The sequence below is a fragment of the Ooceraea biroi genome, chromosome 6, assembly GCF_003672135.1.
Source record: "Ooceraea biroi isolate clonal line C1 chromosome 6, Obir_v5.4, whole genome shotgun sequence".
NCBI classification, from domain to species: Eukaryota; Metazoa; Arthropoda; class Insecta; order Hymenoptera; family Formicidae; genus Ooceraea; species Ooceraea biroi.
The window spans coordinates 11,475,582-11,486,666 of NC_039511.1; positions in this window are offsets into that span (position 1 = coordinate 11,475,582).

Genomic DNA, 11,085 nt, shown 5'->3' on the forward strand with positions numbered 1-11,085 from the left:
CAAATAATCGCCGATCTTTATAATTTTTAAACAGTAAACCATTAATTAACGAAAAATATTGGCTCTCTTTGGTTTCTAATTCCATAGCGATAGCTTTGAGTTTTGGGTCCATTAATTGTTTGTACATGAGCTCATCTTCAATATTCATTTCCTGTATTAACATTATATTGCGACTCAAACAGTCTACGTGAACCATTTTATTAGAAGAACGATGTATCAGCTCAAATTTGTAATTTTGTAAGATCAAACTCCAGCGTGCAATTCTCGGATTTATATTAATTTTCTTCATTGCCATTACTAAGGAATTACAATCCGTCACAATTTTAAAGGTAATGCCATGCAAATATACGTGAAACCTCTCGATGGCTTTTACTATTGCCAATGTCTCCAATTCGAAGCTGTGATATCTTTTCTCGACATCCGTCGTAGCTCTGCTAAAGTAAGCGATCGGACCATAAAAACCATTACTTTGCTTTTGTAATAAGATAGCTCCAAATCCGTGACTACTGGCATCAGTATGTAGCTCTGTATCCGCTGCTGGGCTGTATATACTTAAAACCGGAGGAGACGCTAATTCCTTCTTAATATTTGCAAATGATTTTACACATTCCTCATTAAAAATAAATGGCACTTCCTTTTTCAAAAGAGCTTGTAGAGGTTTAACTTTAACCGCGAAGTTTTCTACAAATCTGCGAAAATAGTTGCACAATCCTAAAAATCCTTGCAATTCTTTGACAGTGCGTGGCTGCGGGAAATCCAAAATTGTTTGTACATGTCTTGAACATAACGAAATGCCTGCTACGGATACCAGGTATCCTAGATATTCAATTTCTCTTTTTAAAAATAAACATTTTGCCAAATTCAATTCTAAGCCGTATTGCTTGAGCAAAATTAACACTTCTTCTAAAATTTTCAAGTTCTCTTTAACACTTTCGGTAGCAATTAATAAATCATCAATATACACAGACACTTTCTTCCTACGAATTAATTCTTTGAAAATATCCAAAATGCGTTTCTGAAATTCCGCAGGAGCTTCCGAGTAACCAAACGGTAATTTCAGATATTCAAATTGACCATTGTGTGTAGCAAACGCAAAATATTGAGTACAAGTCGGATGAATAGGTATTTGATGAAAACCATCTTTAAGATCTAACTTGGTAAAAATTTTTTTTCCATGTAAATTATCCAATTGGTCCTCGACAATAGGAAAAGGATATTTTTGCTGTATTATTCTCTGATTCAATGGACGTAAATCTACACACATTCTATTTTGTCTGTTCCGTTTAGGTACTAGTACCACTCTGGCACAATATGGAGATCTACTTGGTTTTATTATGTTACGTTTAAGCAAATCGTCCACTATTGCATCTAAATCTTTCCTTTCTTGCATAGACATTCGTCTCGGAGCAAATCGAAAAAGTGACTCATCTTTCAAAAATACTTTAGCACAATAATCATGTTTTATCTGTTCTACCTCTAGTCCATCTACTTTCTCTAATGTTTGCAACAAGGCTTCTTTATCTGCAAAAGGCATATCGTTATCTAAATTTTCCCTCACCACATCATATCGTTTCCTCTCTTCTATTACATCCATCGCAAAAATAGTATTCGTAAACTCGTTAGTTTCATTTGCCGCTTCAAAACTATAACTACCATTATAATAAACCAATTTAAAATTTGCCAATTGGAAAAATTGTCTGCCTAATAACAATTCATAATTCATAGTATTATCATCTACTACCAACAATTCTACATCATACCATGACTTCGCCATACCATCCAACACAATTTGCTCAAAAATTTTACCGATTACTCTAATGGCTGAACCGTTTACACCTTGTAAATTTATCGTATCCTTAACTCTAAATAATTCTTTATTATGAAAATACTTTTTGAAAACAGAATTCTTAATCAGACTTACAGGACTTCCAGTATCAACCAGCGCCTCTAACTTAACATTTGAATTGTTCAAACTGCTTACGCCAATGCACGGTCTGTCCATCTTATTCGTCACCGTTTTCTCAATGTGTAGTGTAGCCGCTGTCAATGTCTCCGTCTTTTCTTCCGTAGATTCCTCTTTTTGTTCAATTAGATTACTCGTCGCCGCTGCTGTTGCCATTCCTCTCTTCGGACACTTCGGACTAATATGCTCTTCCTTACCGCACTTGAAGCATGTCACCTTCCGCTGTGTACAGTCCTTCGACTCATGTCCTGACTGTTTACAAGTGAAGCAAGTCTTCTCCGTTGTTCCTTGACGAGCTGCCTGTCCTTTATTTTGATAACGATTCTGGCCTCCCAATCGAGTGTTTGTTTCTGCTTTCTTCGCCAAAGTCGCGTCTTCCGTTACTCTTCGAACATAATTTAGGAAATCTGGAATGTTCGTAGCCCAGGAACCAAGCACCATTCGCCGTAGCCCTGGTTCTTTTACTCCGTCTGCTAACAATTCGATCTTCTCTTTTTCCGACAAAGCTAATGCCTGCATCAAACTCAGTTTCTCTTCAGCATAATCTACAAATTTCTCAGTATGAGCCTTCCACGTTCGTTGTCCAATTCTTGCCAACGTTGTTGTATAGGATTCTTTAATCTCAAAATGCCTTCGTATTTGAAACCGGAACTCATCCCACGACGCTATTGACTCCAACGGTTGCCGATTATACCACTCTAGAGTTCGATCTTTTAATTGAGTAACTGCTGCTAGAACTATTACCTCATCGTTTATCCGATGCATCCGCGCTACACCAGAAATTCTCTCGAGCCATATGACCACATTTTCTTCTTCTTTTCCAGCAAAGAACGGGATTAATTTCGTGGCAAATTTGATTTGCTGCCAGCTCTGAGCACTAACATTAGAATCAGCGCTTGCCGTACTTCCACCTCTCGCACCCTGCGACACTACTCTCGCACCCTGCGACATTACTCTCGCACCCTGCGACATTACTCTCGCACCATCAATCGTCCGCTGCCTCTGCTCCATCACCTGTACGACTGCTTGTACAATATCTTGCACGTTAAATGCCGTATTCGTACCTGACCTGTCTTCCTGTCTGTGAGGGATGCCATCACCGAGCTGCGCCGACGACAAACCAAAAGGCCTCTCACCGGTCGCCGATTGTGCAATATTACGAGAACTTTGAGATGGTCCTGCCGTTATTTGCACTCCTTCCAGCAAATCCGTTCCTTCGCTTCTTTCGCTGCCCGTTTCCCCGGTTAGCTGCTCCATGTCTGATTCACTAGGTCCTTCGTTTCTGCTATAGTAATCGATTATTCTGTCCAAAATTACGGGTCTCGCCCCTTTTGTGGATAAATTTAACTTCGCTGCTAAGGTCCTTAACTGATTTATTGTCAGGCTTTCCACTCGCGCACGATCCATAAAAACAGGTATTGTCTCTGTGTTTTTCACTTAGCCGCGACTTGCCCTGCGACACTTGCCGTGGTGTCCGCCTCTGATTGGCTCGTTCGTATAACACCGGCTCCACGTGATAATCACTCTATATTTATTTAACCGAAAGTCTCAAAAGTCTAGACAAGTCTCGTATCCCACTTCTGAATTTAACAATGCTGTACGCATCAGGTTTTATTCGTAAATAATTAATAACTCCAAGTTTCTTCATATAACAAAGCACACTTATATTTCCATTAATACATGAGTATCCACTCCCACATTAACTCAGTCCTTTGAGTTAACAATATAATAATAGCACGTGTAACAGTCCCTCGTACACGTTGCTAAACACGTCTATACGCTAACGCTCTCAAGAGCCTTCTCCCCCCTCTGAAATTTCGCAAATCATCGCTACTAGAACGCTGCGCCGATACGCTATCTCGCGACCGCCTAATCTATCATTAAATCGCATTCCTTTTAGCGCTTGGACTCTACCGCACTCTATCGCTTACAATACTTTCTTATTTTCGCTCAGCGTCAATTGTAAGTATAATACATAGAAAATTCCAGACAAGCAGATAAAGTGTGTGTCCAGTTTTCCGTTCGTATCACGTTTCTTCTACAGCAGCGATGGTTCCCGAATTATGATCGGCGCGACGTGAGCAATACTGATTAATCGCGGAAAATCTTGGTCGACGACGATTATTACCCGCGACATGGGCACGTCCCGAGGCGATCGATCGTTTCGACCACTGGACACGCGTATCTTCTATGCACGGAAACGCGATACGTGAGCGGCGTTGAGGATGCCGGCGGGGGAGCCTCCGAGTAACCGGACGAATAAATATTTCAGGAGACGAGCCTTGAGGCGCGAGTATCTCATTTTTCCGCGCGGCCGCGAGACGCGAACTGGGACGATCGGGCTATTCGTTTTACGAATTGATCGTCCTATGCCGGGGTTATCCTCCCCGAGGAAAGCTCCATGACAAGAAGCGGAGTTTTTTTCCGTTTCGCGCGAGGTCAGTCTCGTCCCGAGCGAAGAATTTTATACGAGCCTTCACACCACGAAGTAACTCGTAACCGCATTCTCCGGTCGCGCCAAAAGTCGCGCGCGATTCCGGCACGTGTGCTTATCTCGATTGTCCCCCAATTTTCCCTTTTACCTCTTTCTCCGCTCCCTCGTTTCACGTAGCCCTTTTCCCAAAAGTCCGTGAACTGGATTACGACGAAGCCAGGAGAAGATTGAAGGGACGATAATGTCGGGGGCCGACAGAGAAACGGAAGCTGGTCCGGATATAGCGCTCCGTGAACAGGTCGTTGAGCATGCACGCACGCACCCCACGTGCACGCACCCACACTAGACACGCGCGCGCGCCTACACATACGTATAGCGGCCGCTTTTCGTCCTCTTTGTCTGCTTTTATTCTCGTCCTCCGTGATACGGAGTGGATTAGAGTGTCCGGAGCAAGTGCTCGAATTGCATTTCCAACGATATCGCGAGATCCTTTTCGCAACCCGATCGAAAGTTAGTCGGATGGTCGTGTGTGCTCCGCGGTGAGAAAGTAAACCGAGAAGGTGTATGTGTGTGTGTGTGTGTGTGTGTATATATATATATATTGTTAAAATGACGTTTCAGTGACACAATCTGTTATCCCGTTCAGCCAGCGGTGACCATGTCGAACTTTGATACACTTTTTCCGACACGACAAACGGTACCCGTGCGGAAATTCAACTTTCTCGCCTTAGATTTTATTTCTTAAAATCTTGAATCTGTTTCTGGACCGTGGCTATGCAAGCGAATGGAATGCCAATGTAGTAAACTTAAGTCGGTCTTCGAATTTTGATATAATTTCGACGTAATCTACGTATTAATATCCGCTTTAGAAACTTTCCTTAGGAACTCTACAGTTCTTTGCAGAAGAGTCAGAGGTCCATTAAGTACATTGAAATAGGAATGTTAATGTCACGTTATTTTTATAACGCATATTATTTTTTAATGCATATTTCTGGCGCACAAGTCTAGTTTTGAAGAGAGTAATTGAAAAAATATTGATCTATTGAAATTTTTTTACATCTATGTAAATGGCTTTTTTCAACGAAACACAACTAACGGTATAAATAAGCGTTCATTAACTAGAACAAGGCGATATATTTATCAATTAATATTAATATGAGTTTACGTGTCGGAATACTTAATGTACGCGAGTGCGCAGAAGCAAATAGAACAGGATGTAATATTGATCGTTCGTTATTGGTGTAAACGTTATTTACAATAGTTATTATACATAACAGCGAAAGAGTGATACGCGCTACTTCTCGGGATTACTAATAACTGTTAATTTCAATTAATTATTTAAAAGTTAACGATGCCTGGAGTTAATATCATGATGTAAAAAGTATGTATTATCCGCAGCAGTCTACCAGTAATTAATTTTACTAATTATCTGCTATGTTTGACAGTATCTATTATATCAATGATTATTACGGAAAGGATAATAACTTAATAAATGTTAATAAACTGATCAATGCGTTCCGCATTGTGATTTTATCAAAGTGTACTTACACATTAAATATAAATCACTGTTAATGAATCTAGTAAGCTTAACTATTTTAATTGTATTGAAAATATTTTTTAATTAATTAATTAATTAAGAAATATATATTTCAATTCAGTTTTTTAATTGTAGTCTCGACCGCAAGATATTCGCAGATGCTCATGTTAATCCAGAATCAATAAAACTTTGCGCATCGCTGAACTCTAACAAACGCAAGCAATAAATAGCAACAATAATAGATTTTCGGGCGATGTTTCGTCGTTCTTATATACTCGGCGCTACAAATTTTCGTCCGGTACATGCACGCCGCATGCACCGTCCATCATTTTTAGTGCGTCTACCTCTGGTACTCTGCTCTTGCACTTACGAGTACGTCTGTATCGTCGGACACAGAAGCGTGGTAAAGCCCGAGCTTTTTGCACGACGCCTGCGAGCAAAGCTCCGCTGCCGTGCGCACAACTCTTTTTCCCGTTAACGTTATTAGTGTGTTTCAAGTTCGCAGAGTACAACGGCCGAGCGAACATAGGGTTGCCTGTTGCCTCAAACATTTTTTAAAATTAAATAACTCAAAGTCGCACAAAATTTGGTTTTCACAATGTTCTTACGGGGGAAAATTCAAAAGTTAGTTAACGAAAATGACGTTTACTTTTATCTATAGATATAAAAATTAATATAAAATAACCGTAATTATAACTAAATTTACTAAAACATTTGAACTTTCAGTTGATATTTTTTTCTACTCCTCTATCTTATTATATATTATTAACAATTTTATTCTACTGTACAAAACTTATCTGATTAAAATAAAATGATTCTTCTTGACAGTCGAAACGCATCTAATAATTAGCGCAAAATGAATGAGATTACTCCATTTGCGATCTAAGGGTTCAGACGGCCCTGCAAGCGACTGCATTCCCATCGTACGTTTCTATCTTTAGAACCCTTGGGGACATCGGACTCGTGTGCGAGTGGCTACGTTTGCATACGAATGTGTCGCATACTTGCAGCTAACGATGTCGCATGCTCGCGCTCTTCAATCTCGCTTTTCAGTCTCGCGAAGATTCCTTAACGCCCAGATATATTCGGACGACGGATCGCCTTCCGAGGGCAAAGTCCCAGAAGCAGATTGCTCAAAGCAAATTTGTACGACGGTATCATTTAATATTTTATCTGAACAGAAATTAAAATCTAATTAAAAACTACATGTAATATTTTACAACACAAATAGAGAGCTTTCATTATCCAGACGCAAGGATAAAAAGAAATTTAATTGCGAGATTGTTAATTAGATTGTTAATTAGAAAAGTTGCAGGGAAATTAATTTTGTATACGCATTTGTGATCATTTTGATGAACTTGTTTTATTCAAGCTATCATTTTGCAAAAAACTTGAAGAGACATCGTGCTGACATAAATACAATCGTGATAAGGAAAACAAAGGTGGAATACGTAAACGGGGCTATTCCCGAGGTGAAAGCAGCCACGCGTGGTTGCGCGAAAACAAGGATCAAAGCAGCATACATTGCATCATGCTCTGAATGTATAATGCACGATGCCACTTGCGTCAAGTGGATGCGTGGCTGCGATGCCTTCATTGGGAAAGAAAAAGCGACCGCGTATCAAGCGTTGCACACGCTTTCCCACGTGACAGTTAAACGTCAGTTGCCCGCAGGACGCGAGCCGAAAGATAACGAAAGTGTTAATTCTCCGATCTCGTGTGTGTATGAGAAGTACACGAGCATGTTGATCGACTTGTAGCCTTCACTCGAAAAGAAATTCTATTAGTAGTAATTAAATTTGAAATAAAATCTCTGAGCTTTATTTAATATCAATGAACGTTTTCAGTCGGAAGGAGTAAGGACTGTTTGCGAAATGAAAAATTTTATTTGAGATAATTGAGAATCTTTCAAGAACGCAAGTTCAAAGATGAAATTATACTTTTGCTGGATACTTGGTGCGCCAGTCGACTGCTCAGCTTAGAGCGCAAAACGACTCGACCGCTGCAAGGTTAATTGCGACGAGCATCCCGCTCTCTCAAAGCGGCGTTCTACGTCCATGGAGCCTCTCTTGCCGGAGATCAGCTTCCTTTGCCCTCTTTGATTTATGAAAGTGATTTCGTGCGCTTTAACTGACCTGCACGAATTCGTCGGCCAGCGCTGCTGCTCTGTTTGTTTTTTTCTTTTGTGTTAATTTATTCTCAAACGGAACCGGCGAACGAGTTCTCAATCTTCCGTTCCCTTCAACCCCCAAATACTGATTGTAGCTGTTAAAAAAACGTACTGTTGTTGCAAAGTTTCAGTGACTCGTTATACAAACGGTACGGAGCGAGAGCTCCTGGCTTTTTATCGGCGCGCACGGCACGGAGCCATCTGCGAGGATTTAAGTTCCGCCGAGCCAGTTTCCTTTCTCTCTTTTAGCGATCTCATGCAATCAATTCACGAGTCTTACAGCTACCGGATGACTACGGCCCGTTACGCAATAAAGGGCTGTCCAACATAAAATAGCTTCCGGCAATTCACGATAGAGATTGGATGGAACTTCGGAATTAGTCAGTTTCGAAACGAATAAGATCGAAACGTTATCTCGCGAACATAAATTTTATTCGGACATCAATTTTCAAAGCTAGCAATTTCGACGTCAGTGATTTCATAAGAAATGTTTTCATAAGTACGTTCCTCTATAAGTTTCTGTCTTCATGCTTAAATTTTTATTTTGGAACATCTCGGTTTCGTAAAAAGAAGATTGAATAATTCGTGAGACGCGAAACATTAAGAGTATCTGTCTTTAGAGAAATCGAGTTCCCTCGTCGCATAATGAGCTCCGATTGACTCGACGCCCGGTCTCCCCGCGCATTGATCAGTTTAATTAGACCTTCCATTAGCGTGCGCCCCATGGATTAGTCGCATGGGGCTTGGATGTCGTCTTAAGCACCCCGATCGCGAAGTTCAGCAGCCACGGAGCGAAAGTTGTCGCGCGTGATCGATGGATGCTCGATGCGAGGGACATGTAGCTTTCACGATATTTCTCACGGTACATAGACTCGAGCGTTCCGCTTGTCCCGAGTCGCAGTCGTCGTCAAGTCTCCACGCTATGTTGCGCTCCTTTAGTTCACGCGAAATATTTTCCAGAATAAAAGTACACGTCTCGCGCGTCCCCGGACATCCGACATTTTTCCCGATACGCCCGCGTCGAGATCACGGACACATCGTGTCGACACGATTCGCCCATTTGCAGCCTGCGGAAAACTATGACGCGAGAATGATGACAGATGCGAACAGCGTGATCACCAGTTATTGAAGAGTTGGGGGAACGACACCAAAAATGAAATTGTAATGAGCTTTAAATGAATCGATATGACTACTAGACTATCGAATCAATCATCAACTTAATTAAAGAATTATATAATTATATTAAATATTTTATTAATTTGAATATAATTTCGATTAAATAGAATAGAATCTTTAATTAGTAATAATCAATTATCGCACATTAATAATGCACTCATTACTTGTTATCAAATTATAAAATCAAATTATTTCTTGTTAATTTATAATTATATTAGTAAGCCGAGCGTAATCGTAAAAGATTTTCTGCGATATTTTACAAAACTCTTTTTTATTTAATGCTAAAATCAAACACTTATCATGCTGCATAAATTGGAGATCAAACATACGTGACCGGAGCGCAAAATATCTTGCGTAGCTTTGTTGATCCTTTCGAAACGCACAATTACACGATTAATCTCCTTTTGAATCTAATTTCTTCGATTTTCACGCCTGAGCAGCATCCGCAGTTCGAGATTGGGGCAACCGAGAGTAAGCTTGATGACCTTGCGACAACGCGGGAACCAGTCAGCTCCAGGATCGGGCGGGTGTGACTGGGGGTGACCGGAAAGTACATCAAGGCCGGTAGAGAGGCCACTGAAGAGGGCGAGAGAAACGAGAGGGAGGAAAGAGCGAGAAGACAGAAGGAAACGGAATAGAGAGGGTTCGGGTTGGGTTACCGAAAGCAACGAGCTGTCTCGCGTTTTCGTCCTGTCCGTCCGTCTGCAGTTTCCTCTCTTTCCCGACGTCTGTTCATGTATATGTATGTACGTGCGCACCGATGTAAATAAGCCATCTACGTGCGCTGGCTGTGTGCACAGTATATGTGTAATTTATGGTCGTGAACGCCTGCGTCTCGACCGAGCTATTATTTTCTCTCGTAGGCCTCCTTACTCCCCCTTCGAGGGGTGATTTTACCCCGTCCCTCCTGTTCCTGCCACTGAAGGATCATTCGTCCAGACTGATTGTGAGGAACTACTTCTTGAGGCGCTTCTTGCGCGCTTCGACGAGAAACCGATGTCGACGCGAAACGAGTTTGTTTATTTCGACATTTTCGTCGCTGCGCGGCTGTGTCGATTGCTCTGCCGGAAAGAGGAAGCAACATATCTCGTGAAATGCGAATTTCATGGCGGAAGTGTCTCCGATGTACGCTTACATCAGCGTCTTCCGCGGAGAAACACGTCCCGAGTATTTTGAGTCCAAGCATGCGGACGATAGCGAATATTCCATCGCGTAATAACGTATCTATTGGATCACCGATGGCGGTAACTTCCGGAAACTATTTCAAGCTCGGCGGAACCATCATTAATCTTGAGGAAATTACATTATTTTGCAGATTATATTAGAAGACCAGAAGTTTCTTAAGACCCCATGATTTATAACACGCGGAAATTTGCACTCGCATTGTAACCGGGATATTTATTAGTTTACAGGATCTGCCCGGAAGTCAATGATCAGACACTGATCTGACAGGTATTGGATAATAATCAGATATTAGAAAATTTTAATTCATTAATTTTTTTCCTTACCGAAATTTATTCCTTATGTGTACTTTAATATTCATCACTGATAACATGGCAGATTTTAATAAAAGTAATAGAATTAAATTATTCACACGAGCGTGAATCTTATTTATTATTACAATATTGACTCTCAATAAATTTATCACAAATGGAATAGACGCTTCTGAAAGCAAAAATGATTTGTTCCCATGCCAGATTTATCTTCTAACAAATTAAATAATAATATTATCATTAATTATACTTTCTTCATACAAGCAAGCATATTCTTTGCTCTGAACGCTTCAGAATCCAGACAAAATCGCG